Raw genomic sequence first — 17,287 nt, 5'->3', positions numbered from 1 at the left:
TTTTATTCTGGTAAAATATGCATAACATAAAATTTACCCATCTTAACTGTTTGTAAGTGTATAGTTCAGCGGCATTAAATATATCTGCAGTGTTGTGCAACCATCACCACTATCTATTTCCAGAACATTTTCATCACCCCAAACAGAAAGTCTGTACTCATTAAGCAATAATTCCCCATTCTCCCCTGTCCGCAGCCCCTGATTATCTTTGATCTACTCTCTGTCTTTATGAATCTGCCTATTCTGGATATTTCATAACTAGAATCATATAATTTTTGTCCTTTTATGTCTAGTTTTATTTCACTTAACATAATGACTTCAAGGTTCATCCATATTATAGTATGTATCTGAATGTCATTCCTTCTTATGTCTGAATAATATCCCATTGGATGTATATACATTTTGTTTAAAGGAAGAGACAATTTTTAAATAACCAAAAAACTGAGACACATTGCTTTGCCTGATTGAATTCTCTGCCACTCCACTTACCTTTCATTGTCAAAAAATTCAATTACTTTCCTACTTCCTGCCCCACAGCAGGAATTAAATAACTTTATGAGACTGTTATCTTTTGATAAGTACAGTAAATGCATAGGATCTGGCACAGAGTAAGCATGCTCTACAACTCTCTGCTATTATTATTATTATTATTATTATTACTATTACTGTTATTAGTCTGCTGGATCAGCAGTACATTGTAGATGGCCTGAGTGTGGATTTCTGAAAATGCATCCGGCACTGTTCCTTAGACTGCCATGTGGACAAGATGCTCCAGTTGATTGCACTGGTAGGACAGCTGAGTTGATTGGTCTGATTGTTTAGAGGTATTCCCAAGTGGATAGAAATCCCATCAGGTTTTGAGGACCAATCTTCCTGTCTGTTACTTCCATTAGTTGTTCCAGCTCTGCCTCTAGAGGGACACATAGTCAGTCTTTTCTCTTCTCAAATGACACTGATCTAAAGTATTTGAAAGTGGCTCTGGACTCTGCTCTTGTTATATCTTCACTTCTGCAAGGCAATAATGTCTCCTTTTTTCCTCTGTACATTCTACCTAGTAGTTTCCAGATGTTTCCTTAGCCCAGATTGCTTCTCTGGATATACTTTAACTTGTTTAGGAGCCTCATAAAATGTATGACCCAGGACGGTATATTATACTTGAGATATGGCTTGATCATGGGCCAATGTTTAAAGACTGCTAATTACAGACAGATAAATAGATACTTACATGTATACATACATATGCTTATCTGTGTTTCTTTGTGTATATATGGACTTAGTAGATATACACACACTCTTTCACACACAGAGATACTTTTTCAGTGGTGGCACTGGTGTTTTGATGCACATGCTCTTCAGTCTTTAATAGCTCTGAAGAACACAGTGTTCTATTAGGTCAGCCCCCAGAAAGGTCATGGTGGTGACATGATTCTCTCACTCGGCTGCATGGCTGGTTGTGGACACCAGGAGTGGTGATGACCTATTGCCTTTGGAGGCCTCCCAGAAGAACTAAGTCTGTTAGTCAGGGGAAAGGCCACAACTTACAAAGCCTGACGTTGAAAGGTTTCCCTCTTTTGAATGTTTACATGGCATTGACTACTTTTTTTGATACTCTGCTAAGGTGTTAAAAGCTTTGCTTTCTCTTAGATTTTCAATAATTAAAATAAATAGATATAAGTCTTTCAAACACTGTTTTTCATCTTCATATACAATGACCTCTTTCTCCTGCTTTCTCTCATTTTCCTCCTTCTAACCCCTCCAAAGCACACTATAAACTCCAATAAGTGAAAGTCTTAAAAGTTGCGTAGCTCACATACATACGCAAGGCCTGACAATGAGGGTTTAGAAGAAGGCTACAATCCTTTAAGAGAGATGAGCAGCACAGGCTTGCTATAGCTTGATCAGAGAAGCTGCTGTTTATTTATTTTGTAAACAGGGAGTGGAGAGAAGGGAACAGTGAGCTCCAATAATAAAATGACCTTTCTTCTGAATAGATCAGCTTCATAAGTTAAAATGATTCAAGACTCAGTCTAATATCTGGGGAATAAAGTCCTCTGTTTCTGAAGACAGATGTGATTATGACACACAGTCAACAATGTTTTTCTTCATGATTGTTTGGCCTGAACTTGGGGTTTTCTGGGAGGGAAAGGGAGAGAAATGGTTGAGAACTTGGAGAATAACAGGAATTAAATGGGAATATATTTGTGGTTCAATGTCTCTATTACAGAGTTTTATTGTTGGCTTAGGTAAAATATCATTTGGAATGTATCATAAGAAAGTCTCCTAGGCCTTTTGGTAGACCATTCTCAAATTAAAGGATAGAGTCTGAATCTCATGAGGTTGTTTTTCATTAACTTAACAGAAAAAACATACTCATAGAATGAGGAACTGAAGCCAGGATGTGGGTTTCTTAAGCTACCATAACAGTGCAGTTTAGAATGTGGTACATACATTACAGTTAGCTTATAGATGGTTCTTTTCTGACATTCAAAATATGACTTTGTCTGTTCTAAGACAACTTTTGGTTTCATTATTTAGGTGATTCTTATGTATCTGTGATAACAGATGCCAAATATATATAGTCATGGGTAGTAAGGATGTCCCTTGCCCATGCCTCCAAGATATGAAAGAAAGAAAGAAAGAAAGAAAGAAAGAAAGAAAGAAAGAAAGAAAGAAAATAAAAGAAAAGAAAGACAAGAAAAGAAAAGAAAAGAAAAGAAAAAAAGAAAAGAAAAGATAAAAATAGGGAGGAATCACCCATATTGTACAGGATTGTTCAGTTTGTAAAGAAACATGTATATGAAATGTTTAGCAAAGGGTATAGTCTCTTTTATATGCACCCATAATAGTATTTCCCATCAGTTTCTGTAGACTCTATAAGTCATGTTACGGCTATAGAAGATGAAAATAATTTTATTAAAAAACCTTGTATGGGTTCTAATTTTGTTAGATTCTAATTGACAAATTCTAATTTTGTCAGTTCTCCATTTTGTTTCTCCAACTGAATGAAGATTCGGTTATCATTTGCAAAGGGCTTCACCATGAGATAATGGAGAAAATGAAAAGCAAGGACAGGATGGCATATCTGAACTTACAACAAAGCAGGGCAATGGAGATCAGAAGTCCGGGATTCTCTGCCTCTGAGTGACCACCAATGCCTACCACCAAATGGGGCATCAAATGGTTTCAATCTCATAGGTATTGTGTAGCTTACAATTAATGGTCACTGAATACAATAATTTTATAAAATACCTTTCTATCATATGACAACATAAAGGACTAATGCTCCTCAAGAATTTCCTAGAATTTAACCAACATGCATCACCATTAGCATGAATAAAGTAATATATAAGATTAGGAAGACACACACACACACACACACCCCTCTCCCAAACAAGAAGTGAAAAATCAATATTAGAGTGTATTGGATTTTATTTCTAGAAGAACTAAATACGACCACTAGATGGCACTCGAGTCTGATTTCGTCTCTCTATTGCCAGAACCATCTCTGGGAAAAACTGTAAGACTATCATAAATTTTCTGAGTCAGTTACTTGCTTATCTGATGTGGTGCAACGTATAAGACATTTTGGTATTCTTTTTCAAGTTACTGGCAATCCTCCCGTCAATAAGTGAACATACTGCCAATTCAACCTGAAGCAAACTGATCTTGTCCAGACAAGTGAGTTTTGTGATTCCTTGAAGAGCTCCCTATAAGTAAATTTAAGTTTCTACAAGTGAAAGAGATTATAATTTCAAATGAAAAAAGCATGATATGCCTCTGCCAACGTGCTGACTCCAGTTGTTCATTTCCTCCAGCAATTCAAATCTCAATTCTGGCACATCTACGGTAATGCCTGGAAATCCATTCAACAAACTTGTGTGGAGACCAGCATTCAAGGGTCCATTTAGATACCAACAGGCAGTGGGCATCCCTCATGGAGATTATTTTCTAGTGGAAAATAAGAAATAAGCAAATAATAGATGCAAATAAATAGATGCAATAATTTCATACACCATAAAGTCGGTGGCTAACATGGTAAAGATAACTGGGGCCAAGTGGGGGTACATTTGCTGAGGTGGTCAGAAGAAGTCTTCTCTGAAAAGGTGGAATTTGAGCTGTAACCAGAATAAAATAGAATCCACTACAGAGAGGTCAGTGTGGTAAGAGGCACCAAGAGGGAGGGGGACAGTAGAGAGAAAGGAGTTAGGAGGGGCAAGCAAGCCGAGCCTACAAGGGGTTTCAAGTTTGTCTAACATGGACTTCCAGTTTGAATTTTATCTTATTATGTGAGTCACTGAAATGTTTTAGGCAAGCCAGTAGCACAGTTGATTTACGTTTTTAAAAGATCATTCTGGCTGCCAGTGGGCAATGGATTGTATGACAAAGGATAATAACAGCAAGTGCTCAATATATGTGGCTAACACCAGCTAGGTGCTTATTATTCACTGAAATTTATTTTTTCACATCAAGAGAGTTAGTGACACTCTTAAGATAGTGGTTCTCAAGCTTTAGCGTGCATCACAATGATCTAGAGCACCTATTAAACACAGATTGCTAGACCACACTCCTAATCATATCTTCAGACATTACTTCTTCCTTCCACTGCTTCTGATTCATGATATTTGGGTGGGGCCCAAGAATCTGCATTTCTAACAAGTTCCCAGATGATGTTGATGTCATTGATCTGAGGACCACACTTGGAGAACCATTGCTGTAAGAGGCTGAGCATAAAATGCTAACAGCTATTAAAACAAAAGCAAACAAAATATGGAGAACTTAGTTCTATTATCAGGCTTCTGGATCTTAGAAACCACATTTATCCTTTTCTTGTATTACTAATGTGGGAAATATTCATTTTCTGGACAAGGATGAAGTCCCTGTCTTCCTTACTAGTGCAGCCTCAGTTTTGTTCAGGATTATTGTGTCCAGCTCCACACTTTAAGTCAGAATTGGCTTAGACCAAAATGCAGTGGCCCCATTTCCGTTTGCCAGATACTTACTATCCCAGCCTCCCTTGAATAGCCAAAGGACATGAGTGAAACCAAGAAGAAATAAGAGCGGTGTATTGAAGATTCTGGGAGACTTTCCTCCACAGTAAAAAAAAAGAGTGGGGAGAATAGAGCCTTCATTAAACAGGAGAGTCTGGTCAATAAATACTCTCATGTAGAAAGAGCCACAACTTCAAAAAAATGTGAATACCTGTCAGGTGGTGGTGTGCTGGTGTTTAACAACAAGCTCTCAGGGATGAAAAAAAGCCAACTGTTGATTTCCATGGCGTAAATCCTTCTACAATGGCTAATTTGAAGCTACCAATGTGAAGTCACTGAATACAAAAATGGGAAAAGTTGGTAACAATAGGTTCTCATGAGCCAGTATGAGCTGGCTCCAGCAAACCACTGCCAGGCGTTCTAAAACCTAAAGGTAGAGGGCACCTTATCCTGAAATGCAAAGTAAGCAAGGTTAATATTTCACATAATCTCTCCCAAAAGCCATTTGCAGCTGGGAAGCTTCAAGCATAGTGTGTCACATAAAAGAAGACACCCAGATTTGTGGTTGATGAAGAGCCCCCTTTGCCATAACTATTTACATTTTATTGAAATGTAAGCCTAAAAGTAATTCTCTGCAGAATTTTTTTTTAATTTTTTTTTAACGTTTATTTATTTTTGAGACAGAGAGAGACAGAGCACGAACGGGGGAGGGGCAGAGAGAGAGGGAGACACAGAATCGGAAGCAGGCTCCAGGCTCCGAGCCATCAGCCCAGAGCCCGACGCAGGGCTCGAACTCATGGACTCACAGACCGTGAGATCGTGACCTGAGCTGGAGTCGGCCGCCCAACCGACTGAGCCACCCAGGCGCCCCAATTCTCTGCAGAATTTTATGCATTGTTAGAGAAGGTATTTTAGAAGTCTGGAGTCTTTTTAAGGCTCCTCCACAAATGACCCCTCTTACTCAACTACCTACACTTCTTCTTGGTGTTAAAAGACAATAATGCTTAAAATGAAGGAAAGCAAACTTTATGTGAGGGGTAGCTCTGAGGAACTGGCAGGTCTGGCTTCTTCCAGAGAGCAGTCACTAATTTCCTACTCTCTCCCACATCCCGATACTCACTTAAGCTTCTGCTTGGCCCCTTGCAAGGTTTTAATGTCTTACACATTTTTCTAGCAAATCCCCCTGATACTCACCAGATATTACACTCTACCCTCTACCCAAAATAACTTCTCCCAGGTTCTCTCTGGCCTCAATGTGGCACATTGGTATGCACAATCCCTCTGCCTGGAATGCTCATTCAGGATTTTCCAAACTATGTGGATTGCAAGAACAACATGGGAAAGTTGCAAATGCAGTCTCCTAGATCTCATTGCTTGATCTACTGAATCAAATCTCCAAGGGAAGTTGCCTGGAAATACACAATTTTAAACAAATACCTCAGTGAATTCTATATGGCAGGCTTAGAAAAACTATGGCTTATCTGTATCCTTTTCACTCCTCAGCTCTCTCTTCCTTCCTGGTCCCCTCGATGGAGTTAGATCCTCTTCTTGTTTTAGGCTTACAATACTTTGCATTGCTTTATAGCTTTTGTTCAAATGAATTTCATTGAGAGTTCTTCCACAAGATTGTAAATTTCATGAAAGTGGAAAGTGCATCTAGTTTATGACTATACCTTGAGTACCTGGCACCGTCCCTAGCACATATTACATGCTCAATAAAAATAGGCCGACTGATCGACTCTTAGACCCATCTCACCCCTGTGAACAGTGATAAATCTCAAGATAATGACCACTTCCTCAAGGAACATTCATAACTATAAGCACATCTGTTTGGGCTTACGACTTAAATGTGTGTCCTTCTACAAGTACTATACCCAGCCTGGGTCTCAATCTCCTTAGTTCTAAAAGAAGCACATTAAAGGGGTGCTTCATTGGCTCAGTTGGTTGAGCCTCCGACATATGCACAGGTCATGATCTCACGGTTGGTGGGTTCCAGCCCTGCATTGGCCTTTGTGCCGACAGCTCAGAGCCTGGAGCCTGCTTCGGATTCTGTGTCTCTCTCTGTCTCTGCCCCTCCCCCACTCGCACTCTGTCTCTCTTTTTCTCTCAAAAATAAATAAACAAAAATTTTTAAAAAATAATAAGAGAAGCATATTAAAGAAGAATGGGTTAACAGGAGACACTCCTAGTTATTTAGAACATGTTAGGGGTGAGTGTGAGTACTAGAAAACCGACATGAATGGGAAAAAGACTGTCTTGTCCTAAGGCTGTATACATGTTAGCTCACAGGCCACCATGGCTATAGAGTCTCATCAGAGACCTCTGACCAGAAGTGTCTGCCTTCCTATTTGGGAAACTGAGTTCCTATCAGGGAAGTCCCTTGTGGTGTTGACTGGGTTGACTCTTTCATTCCACTGTCTCTGTAGAGCAAATGTTCAGTTTCAGATATTTAACACCATGTGTCAAGGGAGAGGCAGTGGAGGTGGAGATCGAAAAGAGGGCACAGCTTTTTCAAAGAGCATTATGTATCTGTTTTCATTTCCAAACCAAATGAGATGGGTTAGGGAATAAACATAGAATTTATGTCAATTTCTTGATTCTTAAGGATCAGACAGCTTACTTTTATTTTTATCTTTTTCTCAGTTTCTCCTGCACCAAATGTTTGCCCTTTGGGGCACCCATTCTCTTTTTGGCCATTCTTACCAGTTTCTTTGGCTAAAATTGAGAAGTTATGAATCATAGGGACCAGACAGCCATTTTATACCTATTTATTGCAATCATTCTATGTACCAGATGCTACACCAGTAGGCTAACCAAATAGGGAGCTATTGCTGTCAACTATGACCAATAAGAATTGGAGGTGACTTAGCTTAAATCCATTCCTGGAGTTTGGAAAACAGAATTCTTAATCATAAACCCAATGGACAAAAAGGCTAAGGTGTTCTTAAACTGACCCTAGATTGTTAGAGGTATAAGAAACCTTCAGGATGCTCTACTGCCATAATTTAAACACTTTTTGGCCTTGCTTTGAACAAAATCTGATTGGATGCTCATTCTCTAAAATGGTTATGAGCACAGCTGCTAACATTGTCACAGGAGTGAGGGTCCCAGAATCCCACCCACTCTATCCCAATGATGGCTGCTGAGGAGACTCCCTGAGTTCAGTTTGAAAATTATGCATGTACTATAACATTTTCCTTTTATAGACGAGAAAAACTCAGTTGCAAAAAACGGCAATAACTTTCTCATGACCGTGGAATTCATCAATGGAGGGGCCGTACCAGAAGCAGGGTTCCCTGACTGCTGGTTCAGGGCAAGTCTCCCTTCACTAGAGCACAGAATTTGCTCTTTCCTAACGCATGGCAGTCCAAAAATCTGTCCCCTGGTATGTTTAGATATTTCCAGAGGAACTTGATACTAGCGTTCATGCAGGTCTTAGGGAACATACAGAAGCCAAACCCCATCAGTCCATTACTTCATTAAAGCCAATAAATCTATAAATAATGATATCTTACTTTTGGTACAGATTCAGAATCGCCATTCCCCAAAACACTTGAAAGAAGTCATGGTAGAAAGTATAAGACTGCAGCACTACGCCCCCTAGCAGAAGCACTGGGTCACTTACCCACTGTAAAATGAAACTAACTCTCCAGAAAGTAGTTCAGATTTTGCCTGAGGCCCTCACAGCTTCATTGGGATCATCAGCACACAGGAGGTGAAAGGGGACTTAAGCAGTTCAACATGTGTCAAGCTTTTCTTAGCATCCCTTATGAGAACATTCTTGCCTGCTTTGTATGTACTATTTGATCCTACCTAAAATTGCAGTACAAGTTAGGGGCAGAGATTATCTGGGCCCAAACTAAACGAATTAATCTAACATGATTCATTAATATGAGAGGCCAAAAAGGAAAGCATTTTGTCTTACATATTATTATCTGAAAGAGTAATTTGTGACTCCTGAAAAAGATGCTTTTTCTGGTTACTTCTGACAGACAAATTACATTTGTCCTTTTGTATTTATTTTACCAGTAATAGAATTGACATAAAAAATATACTATCCTCAGAAACGGAAGTCTGCCTTTACATTTATTTCGCCATCTTTCATGATTTTTCTTCCAGGAACCCGTCTATACATAGCAAATTTTGTTACTTGACTTGCCGGCTGCTCTCTGCCAACCACCGTATGTATCTTTTAATTAAGTAGAAAAGAGATCTTAAAAGCTCACACAAGCCTAGGAGACTCTATTTCTGGCTGACAGCAATGTCTCCTCATTTTCTAGCAAAAGCACAGATTGACAGAATAGAATAGATCAAGAAAATTGATCGTTACTCATATGCTGGATTGAGTCAATATATGTAAATCCATCCCTATTGCTGGCAGGCACTGAGACGCTTGCCATGCAGAACAGACACAGTTACAGCCTGTTTTCTAGTCCAAATGCCAGCTTTCTGCTTTAATGCAGCAAAACTACAGTTATGTACTCAGAAAGCTCTTTTGTATTCATAACAACTGCAGTTTGAATGTGGTTCAGGACAGAGAAACTATTTACGAGCCACCATCTCTTCTGACTCAATACAATTTGCAGTAAATACAGTTTAAGTTAGAGCGATAGTATAGATGCTCTGGGAATTTTCTTTGTGGTTTTACTACATTTTGGGGAAACGTTTAAAATGTTCGTTGCTTTCAAGTTCATTTCTTTAAAGTGAACAGCCTCACATGGTTGTTGTGAAATCAAGTGAAATAATAGATATAAAAAAGGCTTTGAAAAAAATTAAAAGCATTATGCAAATGGGAGATGATGATGATTTTTTTTTTTTTTTGGTCTCAAGTTCCTTTTACTTAAGGGCAATACTCTCGAGTTATCCTAAGGCCTGTTTTAATCTTGATTTAAAATAGTGGAATATTCAAAGTAGCAGTGGATGAAAAGAAGGCCTTGGAACATAAAACACACATTATGTGTTTAGATATCCCTTAATATATTTTCAGAGAAGAATAATTATGAACCTCATAGTATCAAAGAAGAGTCATGTTTCTTTCCTCAGGAGAAGGACTAAATGGTACATGATTTGAGTCTTTCAAGAGCTCTTAGAATTGCTATCTTCTTTTCCAAGCCTAACAAACCCGTTCAAAAGCTAAAGACAGTCATCTCTTCTATGCTGTAAATCGCAAGAGGAACACAGTTCATAAACAAATATGGGTAAACCATCATTCAAGCTGATTTAGCATTCTCATAATATATGGCAGTAATCACGAAGAAAGCCCTTCTGAAAGCAGCTGAAGCTGAGTGCTGGGGATTAGGGTCTGCTGTACCTTTAAGAGAGCTACCACAGACACAACCCATCCATTATGTCCATCCCTTCCAGTCACTCCCCCAAACAGTGTGGGGTCTCTCCCTCTGCTTCTCTCCCCCCACAAGTGGGAAATGCCTCAATTACACTGGCCAAGTGGCCAGAAAATTTGGCAGGGACAGAATTACACGTTATGGTGGGAAGGCATTTTAAGGATCTTTTATCTCTGGTGCCTTCCTTACAAATTATTCTCCACCCATCATTTCATCCCCCTTATATTGTTAATATCTCCATTCTGTTCAGGCCTGCCTCTCTGCCTGGGAATATTCCCAGGCCTCCCAGTTCCTAACTCTACTTACCCTATGTTTGACCACTAGGAGCTTCTTCAAGTTAGCTACTGAGTCTGTTGTTTGAGTTTGTTTTTTGTTTTTTAATTATTTGAGTATAGTTGACATACAATGTTACATTAGCTTCAGGTGTATAACACAGTAATTCAGCAACTCTGTACGTTATGTTATGCTCACCACAAGAGTAGCTACCAACTGTCACCATACAACACCATTGACTACATGCCCTATGCTGTGCCTTTTATTCCTGTGACTTATTCCATAAGGAGAAGCTGTATCTCCCACTCCCCTTCACCCATTCTACCCGTCCCCCCCCCCACCCAGGCACCTTCCATCTGGCAACCACCAGTTTGTTCTCTATATTTATAGATCTGATTCCTTTTGTTTGTTTAAAATTCATTTGTTTTATTTTTAGGTTCTACATATGAGTGAAATCATATGGTATCTGTCTTTCTCTGTCTGACTTATTTCACTTAGCATAATATCATCTAGGTTCATCCATGGTGTTTCAAATGGCAAGATCTCATCCTTTTTTATGACTTAATAATAATCCATATATATATATACATACATATATATACATTACATCTATATCTATACATCTATATATCTATATCTATATCTATATATCTATATCTATACCTACCACATCTTTTTTATTCATTCCTCTATCAATGGACACTTGGGCAAGAATGTGGAGAAAAAGGAACCCCCATGCACTGTTGGTAGAAATGTAAATTAGTACAGTCACTGTGGAAAACAGTATGGAGGTTTCTCAAAAACTTAAAAATAGAAATACCATATGGTCTAATAATTCCACCACTGGTTATTTACCCAAAGAAAACAAAAATGTCATTCTAAACAATATGTGCACCGCTGTATTTATTTCAGCATTAATTACAATAGCCAAGATATGGAGGCAGCCCATTATCTATGGAGTCTTTTCAACACAACCTAGGTAATCTTTGATAGCTTCCTTGCTCTCTAGGATATTGTAGGCCAATCATATACATTTCCACCCTCAGACTTAGAATCACCCAAACCCAGGTTGTAGGAAATAGTATTTCAAGACTACAACCTGCATGTGAGAAGTGCTCATTACTAGTAATTTGGTCACTGTTTCTAGGTCTTTTCAATGGGCAGAACTAGAATGAAGCTTTTATATAATCTCCCTATTCCCAATTCCCCCGTTTTTAAAACAGTCGCATTATCTACACTGTGAGAGCATATAGACATTGTATACCACACTGTCTCCCTTATGGTGATTTCTGGGTCTTAATTATGCAGATAAATTTATACCTAATGTTCTCTACCCACCCTTGTGATAAATTTGATGATAAAACTCAATTTTTTTAGTATGAAGAGTTAAATTTTCTTTCCACTCTTCTCTGGACTAATACTTTCATAAAGTACAATGAAAATAAATTTCTAGAGAAATGATTCATGTGCTTGGATGTCATGGCAATGTGAAAATGTTATAAAAGTTTGAAAATGCTTACTCTTAAATTCCATTCTTATTTCATTGTGGTCTGGTAGATTCCTTAGGAAAGGCACATGAGAACAATATTCTCCATGTTCTTGCATGTTTACATCAGTTTACCAGAGGCTTTTTATACTTAAAGGTCAATTTGGTTGAGCATCAAAATCTTGGCCCACATTTTCTTTCCTTAGCTTTCTTAAATATGTTGCTATGTTTTCCTTGGTCATAAAAGTGTTGCTTTTAAAGATACTGATGGCAATCTAATTTGCTTTCTATTGGTCTTTTTGCTGGGATGTCCAAATGATTTTTCTTTGCAGGATAGCGTTGGCTATTATGGGGCAATTCCAGTCCCCTCGATATGTAATTTCAAATTGCCTTTTATTTCAAGAAAATTTTTTGAATTATAATTTCCCTTTAGAGACTCCTATTATATAATAGAGATCACAAAATTTGTTATACTGTGGAAACTCTTAGCAGTCTGGTAAAACCAATGGACCCTTTCTCAGAATAATATTTTTAAATGCATAAAATGGAATGTATAGAATAGCAAAGGAAACTGATTATACCGAAATATAGTTCTCAAAATATTTTTAAATTGTGAGACAGTGATCTATTTACTTCTTTATTACCATATTGAATAATTAGACCTACGGGCAGGTATAGTAGTCACTATAAGTTTGAAAAAAAAATGATGAACATAAATTATATTTGGCAATATTTTTTAAAACTATAATTTGATACTGTGACATTTAAAACTCATTTTGGTGAGCAAGTCACAGGTACTGTTAATATTACTATATGCTGGTGTATACATATTAATTAAAGAAAAGTATTAAATTTAGCTAGAGGTTAGCAAAAATGAACATATATTTTTCCCAACAAAGTCCACAGACCACATGATTTTTATCCACAAAACCTACGGTCCTTGACTCTAGGTAACAAACCCCTGTAATAAACATGCTGATTTTTCTGAAGGAAACATCCCTTTCACGGGGGCCTGGGTGGCTCAGTCGGTTGAGTGCCCGACTTCGGCTCAGGTCATGATCTCGCGGTTCCGTGGCTTCGAGACCCGCATCAGGCTCTGTGCTGATAGCTCAGAGCCTGGAGCCTGTTTCAGATTCTGTGTCTCCCTCTTTCTCTGTCCCTCCCCTGCTCACACTCTGTCTCTCTCTCTCTCTCTCTCTCTCTCTCAAAAATAAATAAACATTTAAAAAATTAACAAGAAACATCCCTTTCTTTCAGATGGTTTTTCAATTATTTTGATGTTTATTTACTTATTTTGAAAGAGAGAGCATGATCAGGGGAAGGGCAGAGAGAGAGACAGAGGGAAGGGGAGAATCCCAAGCAGACTCTGTGCTGACAGTGAAAGCCCGATGTGGGGTTTGAACCCACGAACCGTGAGATCAGGACCTGAGCAGAAATCAAGAGTCCGGCGCTTAACTGACTGTGCCACCCAGACCCCGCCCCACCCCCGGGCTCAGATGCTTTTTTAAAAGTGTTTAATTCACACTTTTTTGATTTTTAAAACTCTCTTCCTTTCACACAGTCTATTTCTCTCACTGAATTATTGTTTCTGTTTATTTGCCTTGCTACTTTGGATCAATTTCATTACAAAAATGATCTTACTATTTTATTTCTTTTTTTTTTCTCAACTTATTGAGAAAAAGCTCTCTCTTAAAATTTTCCTAATCACCTCATTTCTGAGTTTTTCCATTTGTGATTAATTGTCATGGCTTCTACCCTTTACTTGGTGTCTTTTAGCTCACTTTGAAATTCTGGGTTTCAGTTTTCATTTGTTTTGTGGGCACATCTTCCATGTGTCTCCCAGACCATGTGGAATTTTATTCTGTTCTTCATCCTCTTTATTAGACTGCATACTTTTTCCTTTGCTCACATGTAAGTAAATGAGTTTTCGTCAACTTTTAGGGGGAAGGAGAAGCCAAAATAACTCTCAGATTCATGATTCTAAACTCCTTCTGGTTTTTATTTTTCCCTCAAAATGATTTTTCAAAATTTGGCCTTGTGCTTTGTGAGCTCTCCCTTTTCCATGTCCCCATCCCATTCTCATCTGATTTTTTTGCCCCTCTTGTCCCTGTTCCTCTCAGTTCAGAAGCTGTGTGCTGGAAAGGAATATTGGCTTGTTATCATCAATGGCAGATAAGGCCCAGGTTGCTCCAGCACCATTAGATCTTATCAGATGCAGTCCCCTTGCTCGCACAGTGATTTTGATCTGCACAACTATGCCCCAGTTCAGCCACATTTTCCAGTGAGCACCTCTCAGGGATGTGGGGGTGCTCTGTTACTCTTGACCTTCAGAATCCACGTTGCCTTCCCTTTACTTCCATCTACAAATATGATGTCTATGCACAGTTCTCCTGGCTCTCAGCGTTTTCCCCCAACCCATTCATATTTTAGAGTTTGTGGAGATACCTTAAAACCTAGTAACTGTAGATACATAGATAGATAGATAGATTGATGACAAGTTAGGTAAATAGAAGATAGATACAGAGATATTTTATGCGGGTTGTTAGATTTTATATTCTAGTTGCTCTATTAGTTTTATATAGGGTTGTGGTTCTCAACTGGGGATGATTTTGTCCCCCAGAGGACACCTGCCAATGTCTAGAGACAGGTTCATTTTCACAAATGGAGATGAGATGGGAGTGGGGGTGGGGGCTACTATAGGCATCTAGGGAAGAAAGTCCAGGAGTGCTGTTAAACATCCTACAATGCACAGTTTAGCCCCACAACTAAGAATTGTCCAATACAAATTATCAGTAGTGTTGAAGTCAAGAAAAACTGGTCTGTGGGAACTTGGGGAGACTCAAAAATTCAACTGACATCTTCCCAGATTCAAGTGACACCTTCCCAGCTGCCTCCCAGCCACTTCATTAATTCATCTAGAAATTTTGTTTACTCCTATCCCCTTCTATCCACCTTCTAGTTCAAGTCCACATTTTCTTTGACCGGAGCTACTGGGACAGTTGTTTGGACTGCCTGAAGCCATTCTCCCTTCTCTTTAGTCCAAATCATCCTATCCATGATGCCAGAGTAATTCTCCCAAAGCGCAGCTCGTGTCATGCCAAACATCTGCTCAAAGAGATCCAGTGGCTCACCAGTATCTTGTAAATAAAGTTCAATCCCCTTATCTGGAAATTTGAAGTTTTCTGTGCTCTTTCCCAATTTTATCTTCCCAACTTTTACTTCCTCTACACCCCTACACCTAACCCGTAACACAGTCAAGTGGAAATCTTTACCATTTGGCTAATATGTCTCTTTTTTCTCAATTCTTCATTAAGACCACTCCATTATTTGTAGTGCCTTACCATCCTTCTAGCCCCAGCCCCCAAATTCCCTTGCACATGCAGGCCCCCAATGTCTCCCACTCCTCTTCTTTCTCCCCTACCCACTCTAACTAAAAATCCCCTTCCCTGTGTTGCGTATCTTAACATCTTGGATAAACATGTCTTATAGCATTTAAATTTGACATGTGCACACACACACACACACACACACACACACACACACGTATACATGCATACATACACACACATCCTGCTATATTATAATTTCACTGTGAGCAAAGATTGTGTAGTTTTCCTCCTGGCATTTCCCATAGTACCTAGCATAGACTTTTACAGAGTAAATGCTCAGTAGTACTTGTTGAATAAACAAATTAATAGAACTCAGGCCTAAAGGTAAGGTGACCATCCGCAATCCCTCTGGTCAGTGGCTGAAAGCAGATGATGCTAAAACAAAATCACAGTAGTAGGTTTCTAAGACCATTTTGGGTAAATGATGCTATAATCATCATCATTATTATTGCTGATAATTACTAATCTGGGACTGGCTGTTGAATGGACAGCAATGAACAATCTAATTTAGGTAACACAGCTACTGGTACCTAGAAGAATTTCTAGGCAGATATTCACTCAAGTAGAGGCTCAACAAGTGATTACCAATGTATAAAAATGAATACTAAATATTGGTAACAATTTTTGATAGTCCATCTCTCAAGGCTTTATATCTCTACCACTCTATGTATTTTGTTTTCATTTTGAGTTACATTTTTTTTTTTAAATAGGATCACACTCCATATAAAAGATATGCCATAAATCTAAGTTATCTTATCTTGGGCACTTTTCTTTTTTTTAATTTTTTTAATGTTTATTTATTTTTGAGAGAGAGAGAGACAGAATGTGAGTGGAGGATGAGTAGAGAGAGAGGGAGTCACAGAATCCAAAACAGGTCCAAAACAGAATCCAAAACAGAGCTGTCAGCACAGAGCCTGACACGGGGCTCGAACTCACAGACTGTGAGATCATGGCCTGAGCCAAAGTCGGACGCTTAACTGACTGAGCCACCCAGGCGCCCCACCTTTTCTTTTTTTAATATTACATATGAAGTGATCTTTATAGACTCAGTGAGTCATTAAACATGTCATATGCACATATATTTCTGTGGATAGCACATACATGGTGACTTTCTGATAGTATGTTATGCATACTGAAAGAATCCTCACCCTCCAAAATGCTCCCCCCACCTACCATTCCTGCTCTTTCCTGCTCATTATAGATTTTCACTTCGATGTTTAAAGCAGGAATCTTTATAAGTCATTTATCCCATGGTGGGAATGAGTTTCAGATTCCCTGCCCCCAGAGCCAGCGCAGGAAGGCCAGGATGTTTATGAGAACCAAGTACCATGGACAAGTTTGCCATTTTCATAATTTGGCCACAGGCCAAGAACTTCTCTGTTTCCTTCTAGTCATTTCTTCATTTTACAGCTTCTCCTCAATACAGCTTGACATGATCCTTATGCTTTTAAAAACTTTCTGCCTATCGCTTCTCAGCTTTTTGGCTAAGATCAAATGTAGTATCTGTTCTTATCAGTTTAAAAACTTTCCAGCCAGAAGAGAGAACATCAAAATATATTTTATTAGCACTCTTTAGAGCAAGAACGAGGCTGTGTGCCCCCATGTAGGAAGTTGCTTATGTATCATAGTTACACAATTAGTATGTGGAAATGGAAACTGAAAAAACAAATCCTTATCCTCTATGTTTCATTGGTATTAAATGTAGAACGCTGCACCAAACCATTTTCGAGTGAAAATGTTAAGGATCTAAAAATGTGACAGGTTGTTTGGTTTTACAGTTTTAATCCACGTTATTTCAAAATATTCAAG

At 38.6% G+C, this 17,287-nt stretch overlaps 1 pseudogene; it reads left to right on the top strand.

The window, feature by feature from the left end:
* Positions 1–16,942: 16,942 nt before the first annotated feature.
* On the top strand, positions 16,943–17,052 carry LOC122202938 (annotated as a pseudogene).
* The last annotated feature ends 235 nt before the right edge of the window (positions 17,053–17,287 follow it).

This window comes from Panthera leo, chromosome D2 (genome assembly GCF_018350215.1).
Source record: "Panthera leo isolate Ple1 chromosome D2, P.leo_Ple1_pat1.1, whole genome shotgun sequence".
Taxonomy (NCBI): Eukaryota; Metazoa; Chordata; class Mammalia; order Carnivora; family Felidae; genus Panthera; species Panthera leo.
Note: the sequence above shows the minus strand (reverse complement) of the source record. Positions and strands in the feature narration are given on the sequence as shown.